Genomic DNA, 19,338 nt, shown 5'->3' with positions numbered 1-19,338 from the left:
TCCCCAGCTGGTACACCCATCCTGCAAGACCTTCCGTGAATCGGAAGCTATGTCTTCATTTCCTCCAATACTTCACCGCATACCCGATGATAACATAGAACATTCCAAGTCCCGTTCGTAATCCACTACGAAAACTTAATCCTTAACCACACAACGGACCCGAAATCCCTAAGCACTGCACTATAATTTTTGAACCCACTAGGACTGTTGTTGAGAGTCACCCACTATGACCTGATCCCGAATATAACCAAATTCCAACGCTCTGCTAGCACATGAACACCCTCTCAAAGGAGCAACCAGCTGAATTCTTTTCCGTGTACATCGTATCCGCAAGAAGCATAAACTCTGAGTCTTCCCAAAACCTACACATGAATCGATAATGCGGAATATAGTGCACATTCATCAATTTCTTTGCTCGAATTACCCCTGATATTTTCTTTCCTTAGACATAATAACCCACCAATACACCGATAACCAGAAACCGTACAAGCAGACAACCACGTAATCCAATCGTAGACGGTGGGGATCCCTCACTTAGCTTTAAGCTACAATTATATAAACCTAAAACCCACAAGGATTTATCCTTCTCAATTACCATGATCTTGCACCGTCAACCGGCCAAATTTCTTGTAGTTTCTTATTAAACTTTTCATGAACATTCCGAATTATTAGCCATAATCGTATACTCGACCTTCCGCTTGTAGTAAGTAGAACTCTTTGTAGAAACTTCATCAAAATCACACAGCCGCTGACCTGTCCACAGGAGATACCTCACCTATAGAATTCCATACCGACATCTCCCAACGACGCTGCACTGGGTACAACTACCACAAAATCGGTAAACCCTCGTTGTACAAGTCTGTTCATTCCCCGTTGACATCAACTGAAAGTCCGACAATACTTTCCAAACTCGAAGTCGCATCGTATCCCATAACGATAATCAAGCCCTTACACCCCTAAACACCCAAAGCAAATTTCTTTTCTTCATATTCAACCTTACTCGGCACAGTAGTCAACATGCCAAATATAGTCCGTAGACCTAGTAACTGTCCATCATGACCCCCAAATTGCTCTAAACTTTTCTCAAGGCATGCGACTATCTTACCACATAATCCATATGCTAATTTTCCACTCTTACTTCAGTTAAGCCATCTCCTTTAAGCAACTTACCGACCTCTTCTTTTCATACTTGACCTGTTAGTAATTTAACCACCGCAAGACACTTCTCGCCATGTCCTCCCTCATCCTTCGCTACCCAAATGTTGCATCAAATCAAAAAAATATTTCTGTAGCACCTGAACTAATAAGTTGCTTCATACTCTAAGCCTCCTCGAAGGTCATCTTTCTCGAGCCATCAGCTTTCGAAGCACCGGTTCGGTTCTGAAATCGCTACACACCGCCATCTCTGACAACCGCTTCTTAGATATTATTTCACCATACTCTGCCCCGAAGGAAAATCAAAGAAGACCATAACACCAGCGAACCTTAATACATTTAAACAAGGACAACGACACCACACCATACATGAAAATTCCACTACGCTTGAAAATATCAAGTCTCGTTACTCCATCAACCAAGACCTAAACATCCAAGTCTGATTGCCCTACCTCCGCTGGGATTAGATGCCGAACCTCCAAGCCATGAACTGAGAAATGCTCCTTTAGAGTCTTTCAATTTCGCGATCCATAAATAAGCACCCTACCATTTCACCAACATTGTGTGATAATAATGCATGAATATCATAGCAAGGCAACGATAATAGCCTGTCCGAACACGCATGAAAAATATCATGCACCACGTCGGCAGTACCACCACAAGTTCTCGACGCCCAATTGATAACAAGCGCTTCATGTCGCACAAGATAGAGTGGGAAGTAAATAAAGGCATAAGCCTCAAAGTAATCAAATTGCACGATGAGGAATCAAGAAGGGAAGTGCTCCTAACAGCCCTGTAGCCTAGCGAAGATACGTACAGACGTCTCTGTACCGATCCGCAAGACTCTACTGGACTTGCTCATGACTCGTGAGACCTAACTGAACCTAACGATCTAATACCAAGCTGTCATGACCCAAAATCCACTAAAGGTCGTAATTGTGCCTAACACCACTGTCATGCAAGCCAATGGTGATTGATCAACATAATTACTCATTTTAGTATTTTGAAATCATATATTTCATTAATAAAATAATATGAAACGGAATTTACAGGGCAAATGATAATATTTACATGAACTACAATAATGTACAACCCGTAGGAACCCCCAGAACCTGGTGTCACAAGTGCATGAGCACTTTCTAAGGAGTACAATAATAATACAACAAAATAAGACAGGATAAAATAAATAGAACGATGAAGACTCGAGGGACTGCGATGCGTAGGCTGGATTGCAGCTCTCATAAAATCTGCTCAATAGATGCGCTTACGCACCACGATGATCACCATATGAACCTGTCAGATCCTGCACATTTAGTGCAGAAGTGCATCATGAGTACGTAAATCAACGTGTACCCAGTAAGTATCTAGCCGAACCCCGGAGAAGTAGTGACGAGGGGTCGACATCGACACTTACTAGAGGTCCAATAAAATAATAAAATAATTCATAACAGATATGAAGTGCACATCGATAGTGGGGTAAATCTGCGAATTTCATAATCTTCCATATATTTATTTTAAAGTATAAATTTCTCGATCTTGTATTCTACCTTAATAGCTCAAAAAATGTCAAGTGTCAATTTCAAATAAATAAGGAATAACATAACAATGCCGAGCATCAATGGAATGTTTATTTCATGAATATTCAGACTACTAGCGATATAACGCATGATTCTGCCGAGGTCGTTCGGCCCGATCCAGAATAATATGTACACTGTCGAGGGTCGAGCGACACGAACAATAGATGCATCTATTATACTGCCAAGGCGTTCGGCCCGCTCCACAAGAAAGGAAGGAAGTTACCGAATTATGAGACACGTGCTTACAATATAATACACAAGCACAAAGTGAATATAACCTTTACCGTTTCTCAAATAACTCGCCCACAACTCAAAGTGATAAGGCTCGGCCTAGTATACATATATTTATTTCTAATTCAATTTCAATTATAACTTCCATTAATTAAGCCACCAGAATGAGTTCAAATAATTCAAATATTACATGATTAGATCCTAAGTCTTCCCGGACATAAACATGCTTTAGCTACGTACGGACTCTCGTCACCTCGTGTGTACGTAGCACCCACCACTAGTTGCACATAACAATAAATATCACCTAGGGGTAGTTTCCCCCTCACAAGGTTAGACAGGAGACTTACCTCGCTCAGAAGTTCTAAAACCGGCTCTAACGCCTCTCTAACGCTTCAATTAAAGCCAAACGATCCGAAACTAGTCACACAATGTGCAACTAAATCAAAATATACTCCAAATGCTTGTAATTAATCAATTCCTAACAATTCCCAACTCCGCTCTAAAAGTCAAAAAAGTTAACTCTAGGACCCACGTGCCCGGATTCCAAAAACTTTTAAAGATAAACATTACCCATAACATTACGAACTAACATATATAATTTGTTCCTAATTTCATGTCCAAATTCGTGGTAAAAATTCAAAAATATCAATTTCTCATGATTAAATCCATATATAGACTATGTATCTAACTCACAATGTGAAGAAATCACTTACCCCATAATAGATGATGAATATGGCACTCCAAAATTGCTCCAAAATCGGCTCCCATTAACGAAATGAAGTGGAATTGAGCCAAACCCCCGCATTAAAAGAACACACTGCCCAGCAACCTTTCGCATCCGCGGTCCGTTAGTCGCTTTTGCAGCTCCGCACCTGCGAAAAATCCATCGCATGTGTGGCTCCAGCTCAACCCAACAGTCCCCGCATCTGCGCCCCAAGTAGCACATTTGCGCTTCCGATTATGCGGGCCTCAAGCGCTTCTGCACTCGTACACCTGCGCGTTTATGCCCGCTTCTGCGGCCCAGGCCTTTTGGCCAATCTCCGTTTCTATGCTACCCCACTCTGCAGGTGCGGTTCCGCTTTTGCAGCGAAACGACCGCATCTGCGGTCCCATCACTGCCCAACCAGGATCCGCTCCTACGCTTGCCTTGCCTCTTTTACAGCGTCGCACCTGCGACCCATTTTTCGCAGGTGCGATTGCAATAGAACTAAGGCCCTTCAACAATACAACAAAGCTCCAAATTGATCCGCGACTCGTACGGAACTCACCCGAGGCCCCCGGGACCCCGTCCTAACTTAATAACAAGTTACATAACATAATACGGACGTACTCGGGGTCTCAAATCACACCAACCATATCAAAATCACGTATCGACAATCAAAATCCTTCTTTAAACTTTCAAACTTTCAAACTTTGACGAACACGTCCGAACCATACCAAAACATTCCGGAATAACGCCAAACTTTACGCACAAGTTATAAATCACAATACGAACCTATTCCAAGGCTCGTAATACCAAATGGACATCGACAATACCAAAGTCCACCTTAAACCAAACTTAGGAAATTCTAAAGCCTTCCAAATGTCAACTTTCCACAATAAGTGTTGAATCGCTCTCGGGTGATCCGATACTCAACCCGAACATATTCCCAAGTCCGAAATCATCATACGAACCTATAGGAACCTTCAAATCTTGATTCTGAGGTCTTTTGATCTAAATTCAAACCTTAGCCAATTCTTCCAACTTAAAGATTCTGAAATTAGAATTTTCTTTCCAAATTAACTCCGAACTTTTCGAAGTTCAATTCCGACCACACGTATAAGTTATAATACCTGAAATGAAGCTACTAAAGGCATCAAACCACCGAACGATGCGCTATAGCTTAAAATAACTGATCGGGTCGTTACAAGAGTTGACAGAGATATGTTCATATTGATTGTATATTGACTTTCCTACCTGCACTTGTTAGTCTGGTGCAAAATGTCTTTGAAATTTATTTGGGTTATTCGAAACCTTCTAAGTCATCTTATAAATTTTCAATTTAGATCTATATGAAAAATTCATAGTATCATCTAGATATTACCTTAACTTACCAACTGGGTTAGAGTCATAATCTATTAAGGAAATATCCTCTCGAAGCAAGTAAAAAGTCCATGCTATCGGGATCGTGCATAGAACAGGCACCAACCATCTAATCTAATAATGATTGTGAGTTCGACAGAAACTGTGAAGTGAAGGATGATGTTGCTTATAAGAAGTTTCTTGATATTTTGAAGCATGTGCAAATTAATATTTCGCTGGTAGACATCTTGCAGGAAGTCCCCAAATATGCCAAATATATCAAAGACATAGTGGCAAATAAGAGGAGGTTGGACGAGTTCGAGACTGTGACACTCACCGAAGAATGTAGCTCAAGAATTTAAAGCAAGTTGCCTCGAAAATTGAAGGGCCAAGGTAGTTTCACTATACAGATCTCGATTGGTAACCACACAGTCAGGCGAGCTTTGTGTAATCTTGGGGCGAGCATCAATTTGATGTCGCTATCTGTTTTCAAACAGTTGGGGTTGGGTGAGTCGCACCCAACTACGGTGATTGTACAGTTGGTTGATCGCTCCCTTGCTCATCCACAAAGGGTTATTGAAGATGTATTAGTTCAAGTGGGTTCTTTCATATTTCCTGTTGATTTCATTATCTTAGATTATGAGTCTTATCAGGAAGTCCCATTTATTTTGGGGTGTCCATTCTTGTAACGATCCGATCGGTCGTTTTGAGCATTAGCATTTCGTTCAGCTATTTTGAGTCTTTATTAGCTTAATATGATGTATTATGACTTGTGTTTATCGTCATTTTTGTTTTCAGAATTAGTTTGGAAGAATGAATTTCATGTTTGAAGCCTTAAGGTGCAAGAGTTTACCAAGTTTGACTGTTTAGTATTTGACCTCGGTTTTGAGTTTTGAATGTTCCATTAGGTCACGATGATGTTTTTGCACTCGGGCGTATGCCTAGATTTATATTTGGATATTTCTAGAAGGATTCGACACTAATTGGCGAAAGTTAGAAATTTGAAGGTTTAAAATGTTCATGAGTTTGACTGGGAGTTGACTTTGATGATATTGGGTTCGAATTGTGGTTTCGGTAATTGGAATAGCTTTGTTATGTCATTTGGTACTTGTGTACAAAATTTGAGTTTATTCCGAGTTGATTTGATATAATTTGGCACGAGTTTTGGAAGTTGAAAGATTCAAAGTTCATTACATTTGATTTGAGGTGCGATTCATCGTTTCGATATTGTTATGCATGTTTTGAGGCCTCGCATAGGTCCGTATAATGTTATAGGACTTGTTGGTATATTTGGACGCGGTCCCAAAGGGCTTGGATGAGTTTCGGATCATTTCCATGTTTTTTCGCACTTCTGATTTCTAGTGTTTCAGGCCTTATTCGCGATCGCAAAGATAGGGTCACGATCGCGTAGTGTATTATGGGAGCTAGCCTTTTACCTTCTTCGTGTTCGCGACTATTCTACCGTGTTTGCATACCTTTGGTGGCTTGAGCATCGCGCTCGCATTGGTCAGCTCGTGTTTGCGAAGGGTTGAGTTGAGAAGTTGGGGGCTGGAGTTCTTCTTCGCGTTCGCATTGGCCTTGTCGCGATCGCGTAGTGCAGGTGCATGTGGTCATCGCGAACGCGTAGGGTATTTTTGGCGGTTACTGAATTTGTTCTTCGCGATCGCGAAGAATGTCCCGCGATCGCGTAGGGTATTTCTGTCCAGTGATTGTAAGTACTCTATTTTCGGGGTTTCAGTCATTTTAGCATATTTGGAACTACGGAGATCAGATTGAGATGATTTTTGAAGTAATTTTCTCCATATGGATTGGAGTAAGTGTTATCTACTCAGTTTTGATTATATTTCATGAATGTATCCTCGTTTTTGGCGTTTGGTTGATGATTACAAAAGAGAACTTGGGGTTGTTTTGTCTAAAATTTCATAAAGTGAATTTTTGAGCTTTGAACATCAATTCAGAGTCAGATTTGAGTGTAACTAGTATGGTTGGACTCGTAATTGAATGGATTATCGGATTTTGTGAGTTTTGTCGGGTTGCGAGATGCGGTCCCGGGTTTGACATTTTGGTTGACTTTGGGGCTTTTGATTAAAGATTCCACCTTTATTGATTGGGTTTATTTTCTTTGGCATTATTTGATGTTCTTGAGTTATTTTTTGGCTAGTTTCGATCCTCTCAGAGGTTGATGCACGCGGGATAGAATTTCTAGAGTATTGTTTGGCTTGCTCGGTATTGGATTTGGCTTGTTCTAGGTAAGTAACACTTCTAAACTTGGTGCTAAGGGTATGAACACCGAATATATGTGTTATGTGTTTGGTGTTGAGGTGACACACATGCTAGGTGACGAGTGTGTGGGCGTGCAACGTGTGAATTATGACTCGATTGATTTTGTGGCACTATGTAGTGACCTAATCTTGTTTCTATCCATGAAATTTCTACGTGATAGAGTAATTGAATTGTAATCCATGTTAGAAACCATGTTTAGGGTACATGCTTATCTTGTTGGGACCTACTGTGGTCATTTCTGTTGTTAAGTTATTTACTTAAACTCAGTCATACTCATTCATTGCAAATCATATCTCAGTCTCTGATATTATTTGTCTCACAGCATATTATCATTGTTTGGGTCGATTGGCATGAAATTTGTTAGGCCGAGAGACTTGAGAGATTGATGACTGAGTGAGGCCGAGGGCCTGATTCCGAGGATGTTTATGGGATCGGGCTGCACGTCGCAGCAAGCTTATTGATTCATGCCATGATTGGCTTATATTAGTTCTTGGGCAAGATTCTCCTCTCCGGACTCCAGAGTCTGACTTACCAGCAGTGAGAGCAGGTACCTATCAAGTGTGAGTGCCGAGTGATTGGGAGGACTGAGTGACTGTGATGACTGCATCACTGGGAGGACTGAGCGAATTGATACTCCGAGAGTATGCATATGATTTTATTACTGCATTGCATTACATTTGATATGCATATATGGCATGTAGTCATTGATATGCATTTCCTCTCGCGGTACGACATTGTGACATTTATGACTTCACATACACCTTGACATGTAGGCATAAAGATGTACTTTTCTTATGCCATCTGATAATGAAACATCTTACTTGTTGTTGAAAGTTTTTGGGAAAAATCACAGTTTTCAGATTTACACATATTTTGGTGATTTCGGTGAAAGATTTAGGTTTTACTGTTATACTTGAAAAGCATGACTATTTTCCAGAATTGTGAACGAGCTTAGCATTATATCTTTGAGTTATTACTTGTACTACTTTAGTTATATTGTTATGAGTTGTTCATGGCTGTTGGTGTTGGACTCTTACCTTTGTACAAGCTCGTCACTACTTTTAGCTTAAGGTTAGGTTTGTTACTTATTGAGTACATGGGGTCGGTTGTACTCATACTACACTTCTGCACCTTGCGTGTAGATTTTGGATGTTGATGTTGATGTGTGTGGGGGGAGCTGGCATTGAGGATGTACCCGTGTTCCGGTATAACTGCCTCTTGTTCTTGGTAGCTTTAGAATTATTAATATGTTCATATATATTTCAAACAGATGATGTATTTATTTCATACCAGTTTGTAAACTCTTAATCATAGAAACTCATGATTTATATTACCAGTCCTTGGGAATTCTTTGTATAGAAGTTCAGTTATATTATCATTACATTTATAAGTAAATCTCATTGAATCGGATTGTTGTTAATTGGCTTACCTAGCGGGTTGGGGTTAGGTGCCATAACGACTAATTGGATTTTGGGTCGTGACAATTCTTAGCCACGAGCCGAGCTATTATTGATGTGTGTGAAGGAAATATGACAATGAGAGTGGGTGATTAGGTGGAGGTATTCAATGTTTATAAAGCACTGAAATTGTCAGCCCACTATGAAGAGCTATCCATGATTTCTGTGGTGGAAAGTGATGTGACTTTGTTAATGCCTTATATGAGCCCCATAGACCCCCTTGAGCAAGTTTTAACGGGGGATGAAGAAGAAAGTGAAGATGAGATAATGGAAGAAAGTGAGCAACAAAGGAAGTTAAATCCTATTATGAAGGAGGTCATGAAGAAGGAAGTAATTAAGTGGCTTGATGCAAGTATTATCTTCCCTATCTCTAACAGAAACTGGGTAAGCCGAGTGCAATGTGTGCCCAAAAATTTGGGGGGGGGGGGATGACTGTGGTGGAAAACGAAAAAAATGAGCTAATTCCTACTCGCACTATAACGGGGTGGAGAGTTTGCATTGACTATAGAAGGGTCAACAAAGCACCCCGCAAGGACCATTTCCCACTTCAATTCATTTACCAAATGTTGGATAGGTTGGCTGGTCATGAGTATTATTGCTTTCTTGATGGTTATTTGGGGTACAACCAGATTGTCATATTCCTAGAGGATCGGGAGAAAATGACTTTCATGTGTCCTTATGGTACTTTTGCTTTCAAGCGAATGGTGTTTGGTCTTTGTAATGCACCGGCCACTTTCCAGAGGTGCATGATGGCCATTTTCACTGATATGGTAGAAATGTTTGTAGAAGTTTTAATGGATGATTTTTCACTCTTTGGGTATTCTTATGATGATTGTTTAAAGAATTTGGGCAAGGTGGTGGCACGTTGTGAAGAAACAAATTTGGTGCTAAATTGGGAAAAGTGTCATTTTATGGTGCAAGAGGGTATCACGTTGGGTCATAGAGTATCGAAGAGTGGCATTGAAGTTGATAAGGCGAGGTGGAGGCAGTTGAAAAATTACCTCCACCTATTTCAGTGAAGGGTGTCCGGAGTTTCTTGGGACACGCGGGTTTCTATCGACGCTTTATTAAAGATTTTTCAAAATTGCTACTCCTTTGTGCAAGCTACTAGAAAAAGATGTAACCGTCAACTTTGATGATGCTTGCCTCAAGGCATTTGAAGAAGCTCAAAAATAAGTTGGTAGCTGCCCCCATTATTGTAGCACCGGATTAGTCCTTACTAATTGAAGTTATGTGCGATGCCAGTGACCATGCTATTGGGGCAGTGCTAGGCCAAAGGAAGGATACGATGTTTTACTCCATATACTATGCGAGTAAGACTCTTGATGATGCACAACTAAATTACACCACCACTGAAAAGGAGATGTTGGAAGTTGTGTGGGCCTTTGAGAAATTTCGGGCTTACTTTGTGGGAACAAAAGTTATAGTCCATATCGATTATGCAACAATTAGGTATCTATTTATGAAAAAGGAATCCAAGGCTATATTGATGCGTTGGGTTTTGTTATTGCAGGAATTTGATGTAGAAATACGAGATCGAAAGGGCACAAAAAACCAAGTGGCCAACCACGTGTCGATGCTGGAAAATCATGAGCACGTAGAGGAAGGTGGACAAATTAATGAGACATTTCCTGATGAGAAAATTTTTGCCATCACCCATGACCCTGCCCCATGGTACGCGGACTATGCGAATTATATTGTGAGAGGGGTACTTCCTCCTGAAATTCAATCTGAGGCTAGGAAGAGATTTTTGCATGATGTGAAATTTTACTATTGGATGAGCCATTCTTGTACAGACAATGTGCAGATCAATTGATGAGGAGGTGCATTCCTTAAAAGGAAGTGGAATTGGTGTTGTATGACTGCCATGCCTCGCCTTTTGGGGGCAATCATGGAGGCGATAGAACAACTGCTAAGGTGTTGTAGTTGGGGTTCTATTGTCCAACATTGTTCAAGGATGCCCATACATTTGTTAAGAAGTGTGGCTAGTGTCAGAGAACAGGAACAATCACGAGGATGCATAAGATGCCTTTGAATAATATCCTAGAGATAGAGATTTTCGATGTATGGGGAATAAACTTCATATAACCATTACCATTGTCTAGAGGAAACAAATATATCTTTCTAGTGGTTGACTAGCAAGATATATGTTCAAGGATGCCCATGCATTTGTTAAGAAGTGTGACTAGTGTCGGAGAATAGGAACAATCACGAGGATGCATAAGATGCCTTTGAATAATATCCTAGAGATAGATATTTTTGATGTATGGGGAATAAACTTCATATAACCATTACCATTGTCTAGAGGAAACAAATATATCTTGTTAGTGGTTGACTATGTATCAAAATGGGTAGAGGCGGTCGCATTTTCAACCAATGATGCTAAGGTGGTAGCCACTTTTGTGAAGCAACACATATTCTCGAGTTTTGGAACTCCACGTGCCTTGATTAGTGATGAAGGAACACATTCTTGTAATCTGTTGTTGAATAACCTTCTAGCCAAAAATGGGGTCCGCCACATAGTATCCACGACATATCATCTGCAAACGAGTGGACAAGCTGAAGTGTCCAACGGAGAAATAAAGTAGATACTAGAGAAGACAATGAGTGTGAACAGGAAAGATTGGGCTATAAAGCTAGATGATGCCTTGTGGGCATATAAAACTACATACAAAACACCAATTGGGGCATCTCCGTATAAGCTTGTTTATGGGAAGGCATGTCACATACCGGTTGAACTTGAACATAAGGCATATTGCACGGTCAAGAAGAAGAATATGGACTTTGAAGTTGCGAGCGAGAAGAGGCTCTTGCAGTGGAATGAGTTAGATGAGTTCAAGATGCACTCCTATGAAAATGCTGAGCTTTACAAGGAGAAAACAAAATGATGGCATGACAAGCGTATTAAGCCACGTCACTTTGAACCGAGCCAAAAGGTGCTATTGTTTAATTCCAGGCTTAACCTATTTCTTGAGAAATTAAAATCGAGGTGGTCAAGTCCATTTGAGGTGGTGAGAGTCACTCCTTATGGTGAAATAGAGTTGTGCGCTTTAAATGGTGAAAGAAAATATTTGGTGAATGAGCAAAGATTCAAGAACTATTGGGGAGGTGTTATCGATCGTCAGAAGTCCAAAGTAATACTCGCTAATGAGTAAGCGAGGCCTTGCGTCGTGCCGCGACGTTAAATCATGCGCTTGTTGGGAGGCAACCCAATTTTTAGTGCTTTCGTAGATTAACTTTTCATTTTTTTATAGTTAGAGTAGACTAGAGCTTTTTCTTGTTTTCTTTGTAGTCATAAAATCATAGGTAGGAATGGTGTAGGGTGTGTATTAAGCTTGTTAATCGGGCCGGACCAACCCAATCATAGCCCGGTTCAGCCCGGTACGTTAGGGGGTGGGACGAGTTAGGGAGGGTGGGGGGGGGAGGGGTGTTGGATGGGAACGAATATATTTTGGTAACCGGTGCCCCATAACCCAGTTAGCCGGTTACCTTTACCAGATTTTTATCGGGCTACAACCCGGTCCAGCCCGATTACCGTTGTAAATTTTTATTTATTTATTTAATTTTTGAGTGTTGCCAATGGTCAAATTCAAAAATGATTGTTGGGCAACAGCCATGTTTTGCAAAAATGGCCATTTCGGCCTACCCCTTAAGAAAATTGCCCCCCACCCCTAATAATTGATAAATTATAATTTTAACCTTTTAAAAACTATAAATATCCCTCATTCTTATTCATTTGTTTTCTCACAATTTTCTCTCTTACTACTCTAATTCTCTCTCAGTTCTCTCTTGATAATATTGGTTATTGCTCTTATATTCTCAATTACTTATTATTTCAAGTTGCATCAAAAATTTACTTTAGTCACTACAAAATTATAATTATCAAGTATTCAAGTGAAGTGTAGTATCAATATTCAATAGCATCAAATATCAGTCTATCAACTGATGTTTGATATCAAATTTAGTGCGGCATCCGGAATCCCGGTACATTCGTTCCATCTATTTCTCTTCTTTGTGTATATTTTTATTTTATTAGTTAGAATTATTAATTTAATTTACATAATGAAAATATTTAGAGCAGCTAAAAAAGCGTGTACTAGTAGGGGTGGTAGTAGTAAGAGAAACTTCTAAAAAATCATGAGGTGGTGCTGGTTCTTCTAATAACTTTACACATATTTCTGAAAGTTCACCTGAAAATTTAAATGTAGATTATGAGCATCTTCAAGAAAATTATGGTATAGATGATGATTTAGTTGATATTCAATCACCTGATAATCTTGAAACATCACCAACTACAATTGGTAATGCTAGTCAAACTCAAAATACTAGGGGTGGAGGTCGTGGTAATACAGGTAGGTCTCCCCTCCCTATTAAGAGGAATCGAAGATTAAGAAGTAAGTGTTGGAATAATTTTGAAAGACTAGAAGAAGATAAAAATTATGTAAGATGTCAAATTTGTAAGGAAGTTTATAAACATGAGACTAGGGGTAAGGCAGGGGAACGGGTCAACTTCGTAGGCACATGGTAGATAACCACCCTATTGCATGGGCTGCTGATGAGGAAGGTGGGCAACAAAAAACTTAACCCGGGTACTGGCGGTTTAATGGGTAAATATGATATAGCGAAAGATCGAGAAGAATTGGATAAAATGATTGTTTTAGGTTGTTTACCTTTTAGTTTTGCTGCTTCACCATATCTTGTTACTTATATTCAAAGAATGTATAATCTTTTATTTAAAGGTATTCCTAGAAGTACTTGTAAATCTGATATCTTTAGGCTCTTTGGACAATATCATACATATATATGTTATTTGTTCGTAAGTCTTTCTTGTAGAGTTTCTCTTACTTCTGATATTGGTCGTGCTGTTAATGAAAATGCTTAGTTGACTGTTATATTCCATTGGATATATGATAATTTTTGTATGCAAAAACGCATTATTGCTTTTAAATATGATGAAGATCAAAATCATACTGGTGCATTTACAAGTAATACCATCCATGAAGTTGCTATATTTTACAATCTTTCAGAAAAAGTTGTGTATGTCATTTGATAATGCTTCCAACAACAATGCTGCTATTACAATACTAAAATTGCATCTACACCTACCACTTTCTGAAATATTTCATGTTAGACGTGCATGTCATATTTATAATTTAATTGTGAAGAGTGGCCTTGAATTATTTAGAGATGAGATCACTTTAGTTAGAAGAGCTGTTGGTGTAATTCAAGGAAATAATAGAAGTACTAGATTAAATGCATTTAAGGAAAAATGTGTGTACAATATGAACTAAAACCAAGATTCATGCCTGAAGAAATAGTTACTAGGTGAAATTATACTTATTTATTCTTAAGATGTTGTTATAAATATAAAATGTCTATAACTGAAGTTACTAATTCTCATTGTACCGATCCTAACCGTTTGTTAACATCTAGAACTTGGGATGTCATTGAAGATGTTGTAAATCTTTTACAAAAATTTTATGTGGCTACATTTGAGTTTTCTGGAGCTTATTATCCTACTATTGCAAATGGTTTAGTTCATATTGCTGAAATTTTTTTTTTACTCCATAATTTGAAGAAGAAAGAAGGATATATTCTGTTGTTGAATCTATGCTAGATAAATTAAAGAAATATTTCTACCTAATTCCCCATATTTACCTAATTGGTGCTATTTTAAACCCTTTAATCAAAATGGTCATTTATCGCCAATTAATCACTGCTTTATATGTTTATATGGATATTGGACCAACTGAAACCCCTGATATTGAAACTTGTATTTCTGATCTACACAAACATTTACAAACTTTATATAATTATTATGTTAACATTGTTGATGCTTCTGCTGCTGTAGATGCAAATATTCCTTCAAGTTCAGTTTCAACATCTGGGACCGGTGCTTTGGAGGATAATGATGGTGTTGAAGATTATTTGATTTGGTCTAAACTAGAAGAGCATCAACAAACCAGTAGCGGGAATATTGATGAACTCCAATTCTACTTGAAAAAGTCACTAGAGACCCGCACAAAGGAATTTCTACCGCTGGGTTGGTAGTGGAGAACTCAAATCAATTTCCTGTTCTTTTGGCCATGGCTCGAGACGTCCTAAATGTGTCGATTTCAGCAGTCGCATCAGAGAGCACATTTAGCCAAGCAAGGCAGCAACTAGGAGATACCCCTCATTCATTGGGTAGTAACGTTTTGGAAATTCTAGTGTGCTTCAGAGATTGGATAAGATCAGAACAACGAAATCAAGGGCGTCAAGAGGTAGATGAAACGGAGAACCAAGAAATTAGAGATATAATGGTTTATGGTTCCGATTCAAACAATGTCGGAAACCAAGAACCTCATGTTGACATGGATGAACTTACAAAAATGATGCAAAGCATGTGATGTACTCTTTCTTATTTCTTATAATTGTTGTAAACTTTTAATTTGCAAGTTCAAAAATAAAAAAAATTAAAATAAAACTTGCAAATTAATTTGAATTATTATTTATTATTTAATAAAAATATAAACCGAAAGCCTGCGGAGTTTGATCCTTACATATTGTTTATTGGTCTTATTAAATAATTTTTTGTAGCCACTTACTTTCAAATTTTAATTTTAAAATTCAATTTTCAAATTTAAAACTTTAAACTTAAAGTTGAAAGTTGAATTATAAGCCTTAAAAGTTTACAAACACTTAAGTATTAATAACATTGAATAACAAAAATAAAATATACTAAAAAAAAAAGTAACTCGGCTTGGTCCGGACCCGTTAAGCCCAAATCCGGACGGGCCCTAATTTGACCAGAATTTCCCAACCCGTTACTAGCCCATTTATCCAGCCCACTAACTAGCCCGGAACAATAACCGGGCGGGCTGTTTATTTTCGTGTCCAGCCCGGACCAGCTCGTCCGGTTGACACCTATAGTGTGTATAATGAATGTATATAAAGTGCTCGAGGGATCAAGGATTTCATTCAAAAAATAAAATCGTAAAAGTAGTGCCCAGGCCAGCGCCCAGCGCTACCTAGCAGGTAAGTATTTCGTTTTTTTTCGTTTTATATTGTAACATAACTCTAACCCATACCCCCCCACTCGTTCTCTGTCTCTCTCCCCGCTACTCTCTCTATCTCTCTCTCAATTTTCTTGTCTTTTCTCTTGCATTCATTTCCAATCCCCCAGGTATGTTCCCTCTTCTCCCTTTTCGTTTATTTTTCATGTTCTAATCCCCATCTAGGGGTGTCAATGGTTTGGTTCGGCCAGTTATTTTATAAAATTTGTACCATACCAATTTTTCGGTTATTCTATTATATATAACCAAAAATAGACTTTTCGAAATCGTCTCAATCATGTCGGTATACTTTTGGTATTGACAGAGTTCAGTGAATTTTCGGAATTGTTTTAAATATCATGTAAAAGTTATTAATAGAAGTAGAATGTAATCACATACGTACTTTTATAAGACTTAACAAAACTCTCTAGAAATGTTTGGTATTTAATGGGTGATGAATTAAGAAAACATGAAAAATAGCCAGAGTATAGATCCATCAATTATTCTACAACAGCGTAAAAGAAACTAAGTAAACACAAAAAATTTATAAATCACACGAGTGGAAAGATATTAACTAAGGTGAGACTAAGAATAAAGTCATAAGAAGATTAAATATTCAAAAAGATAAATCTAAAACATACGAAATGAAACATATTCAATACATTGTAGTTTACTACTCATAATCGCTAGAATACCTTGTGTCTTGCTAGTGAATATGCTGAAAAAAATTTAGTTTGAATAAGAGTAACATAATAGGTTTGGGAATTACAATTTTGAGTTTTAATTACTTGTTGGCTTGTAACCTTTTCCATAATTCCAATAACCAAAGAAAACTTTAATGCTTTATTATTTTTAATATATGTGTGTGTGTCTTTTTTTCACATGTAAATTTGTTCGGTACGGTTCAGTATTTTTTCATAAAATTAAAAACCTACTCTAATTATCAATAAGGTTATACATTTATAAAATACCCTACCGTTTTATTAAAAGAAACCTAACAAACGGCTCGGTACGGTACGATTCGGTCGATTTTTAAATATCCATGGACACCCCATTCCCCATTCCCCATCCCAAACGACCCCAACCCCAATTCCCCATGGTTGTTCTTTAGAACTTATGTTACTATGGTGGGTGGCTGTAACGACCCGGCCGGTCGTTTTGAGAGTAATAGCCCCGATCCCTTATTAACTGCTTCCCATGTATCTTTTCTGCTTATGTGACTTGCCGGGAGGTCTTGTTTTTGGTTTCGGAGTGATTTGGGACACTTAGTCCCTAAAACGGAAGCTTAAGTCTTAGGATTTTGACCGTAGTCGGAACTGTGTGAAGATGACTCTGGAATGAAGTTCCGTCGGTTCTGTTAGCTCCGTTGGGTGATTTTGGACTTAGGGGTGTGTCCGGATTGTGTTTTAGAGGTATGTAGCTGATTTAGGCTTCAAATGGTGAAAGTCCAATTTTTGGAGATTTTAACCGATAGTGGACTTTTTGATATCGTGGTCGGAATCCGATTCCGGAAGTTGGAGTAGGTTCGTAATATCGAAATTGACTTGTGTGCAAAATCACAGGAGCAGTTTGAAGTCGACATCGGTTGTAGAAGTTTGAAGTTTCAAAGTTATTAAGTTTGAATTGGAGGATGATTCATATTTTTAGTGTTGTTTGATGTGATTTGAGGGCTCGACTAAGTCCGTATAGTAATTTAGGACTAGTTGGTATGATTGGTTAAGGTCCCGGGGGGCCTCAAGTGTGTTTCGGATGCTTAACGGATTGAGTTTTGGACTTATGTAATTGCTGAAGCTATCTGAGTTATGGTGTTTTCGCACCTGCGGTGGGGAGACCGTAGATACGGGATCGCACGTGCAAAGTGAAGGGCGGAGGTACGCTTTTCGTCAAGAAGGTCTGTGAGCGTAGGGGCAAGAAGGGAGCCGCATTTGCGCATCCACAGATGCAGGATGATGGTCGCAGGAGCGGTATGGGCTAGAGTCGCAGATTCAGAAGTCAAACCGCAGGAGCAGGCTCGCAGGTGCGGCCCAAAGCTCGCAGTTATGGTCCCAGCCATTTAAGTCATTTTCGCACCTGTGATGGTATTTCCGCAGGTGCGGTTGAAGGCTCGCAGAAGCGAGTTTACTGGGCAGAAAATAGGATTTCGAGGGTTGATTTCCCATTTCGATTTTGAGAGTTTGATAGCTCGGTGTGAAGCGATTTTTCGAGATTTCTTAAAGGAGATTGTTGGGGTAAGTGGTTCTAACTCGGATTGGATTATATTTCGTGAATCTATTGCTATTTTCATCTTCTAATTAGGGATTTGAGTTGGAAATTTGGGGGATAATGGTAGAAACTTCAGAGGCTGTAATTTCAAGTTTTGGAAGGCGATCTGAGGTTGGATTCGAGTAATTCTTGTATGGTTAGACTCGTGAGTGAATGGGTGTTCGTATTTTATGACTTTTACCCGATTACGAGACTTGGGCCCGGGAAGACTTTTTAGGGCGATTTTCGAAATTCTTGCTTTAGCTTTGATTTCATTAATTAGATTAATTTCTTATAGTTGTATTTATGGTATGTAATTGATTTTGGCTAGATTTGGGCCATTCGAAGTCGGATATTCGTGGATAAGGCATTGTTACCGATTGATTGAGCTTCGTTCGAGGTAAGTGGATTGCATAACCTTGTGTGGGGGAAATCCTCTTAGGATTTGGTAGTATTGTGATATGTGAGCGTCGTGTACGTGAGGTGACGAGTACATACACGGGCTATTTATTGTAAAACCTAGTTTTTTTTTTTTTACTCAGTAGCAACCTGTTTTCTTTTAATTTGAGTTATATTCTTTAAATGAGTATTAGTCTGTTTTCATTATTAATTGAGCTATTCCAATATGTGTAGTTATCATGTTTAGTCTAATATCGCATGTCTACGTGATTTAACTGCTTATTTGAACTTTGTGAAGCATGCCTAGTTGATTTCCTGCTTTTTCTTGTTCCTTATCAGTATAACTGAAGAAATCTTGCTATTAACTGTTGTATTTGTCGGTTTGAGCTGTGTGTTTACTTTTGAGACTACGAGGCGGTACCTTGGGATTTCTCCCTATATATTTATTTTTAAGACTACGAGGCAGTTCCTCGGGAGTTTTCCCTACACATTTACTTTTGAGACTACGAGGCGGTTCCTCAGGAGTTCTCCCTACACATTTACTCTTCAGACTACGAGGCGGTTCCTCGGGAGTTGTCCCTGTACATTTACTTTTGAGACTACGAGGCGGTTCCTCGAGAGTTCTCCCTGCATATTTACTTTTGAGAATACGAACGGTACCTCGGGAGTTCTCCTGCCTTATTTATATCAGTGGGCCTGACCTGACCTCGTCACTGCTCGACCGAGGTTAGGCTTGGCACTTACGAGGTACCATTGTGGTGTACTCATGCTACTCTTCTGCACATGTTTTGTGTGCAGATCCAGGTACTTCTTATCAGTCCCGCTACTAGCTAAGATTGCTTGTTGTTGTACGGAGACTTCAAGGTACATATGCCGCATCCGCAGACCTCAGAGTCCCC

Source organism: Nicotiana tabacum, chromosome 9 (assembly GCF_000715075.1).
Source record: "Nicotiana tabacum cultivar K326 chromosome 9, ASM71507v2, whole genome shotgun sequence".
Classification (NCBI taxonomy): Eukaryota; Viridiplantae; Streptophyta; class Magnoliopsida; order Solanales; family Solanaceae; genus Nicotiana; species Nicotiana tabacum.
The sequence above is the reverse complement of the archived record's forward strand: the minus strand, read 5'-3'. Positions refer to the sequence as shown.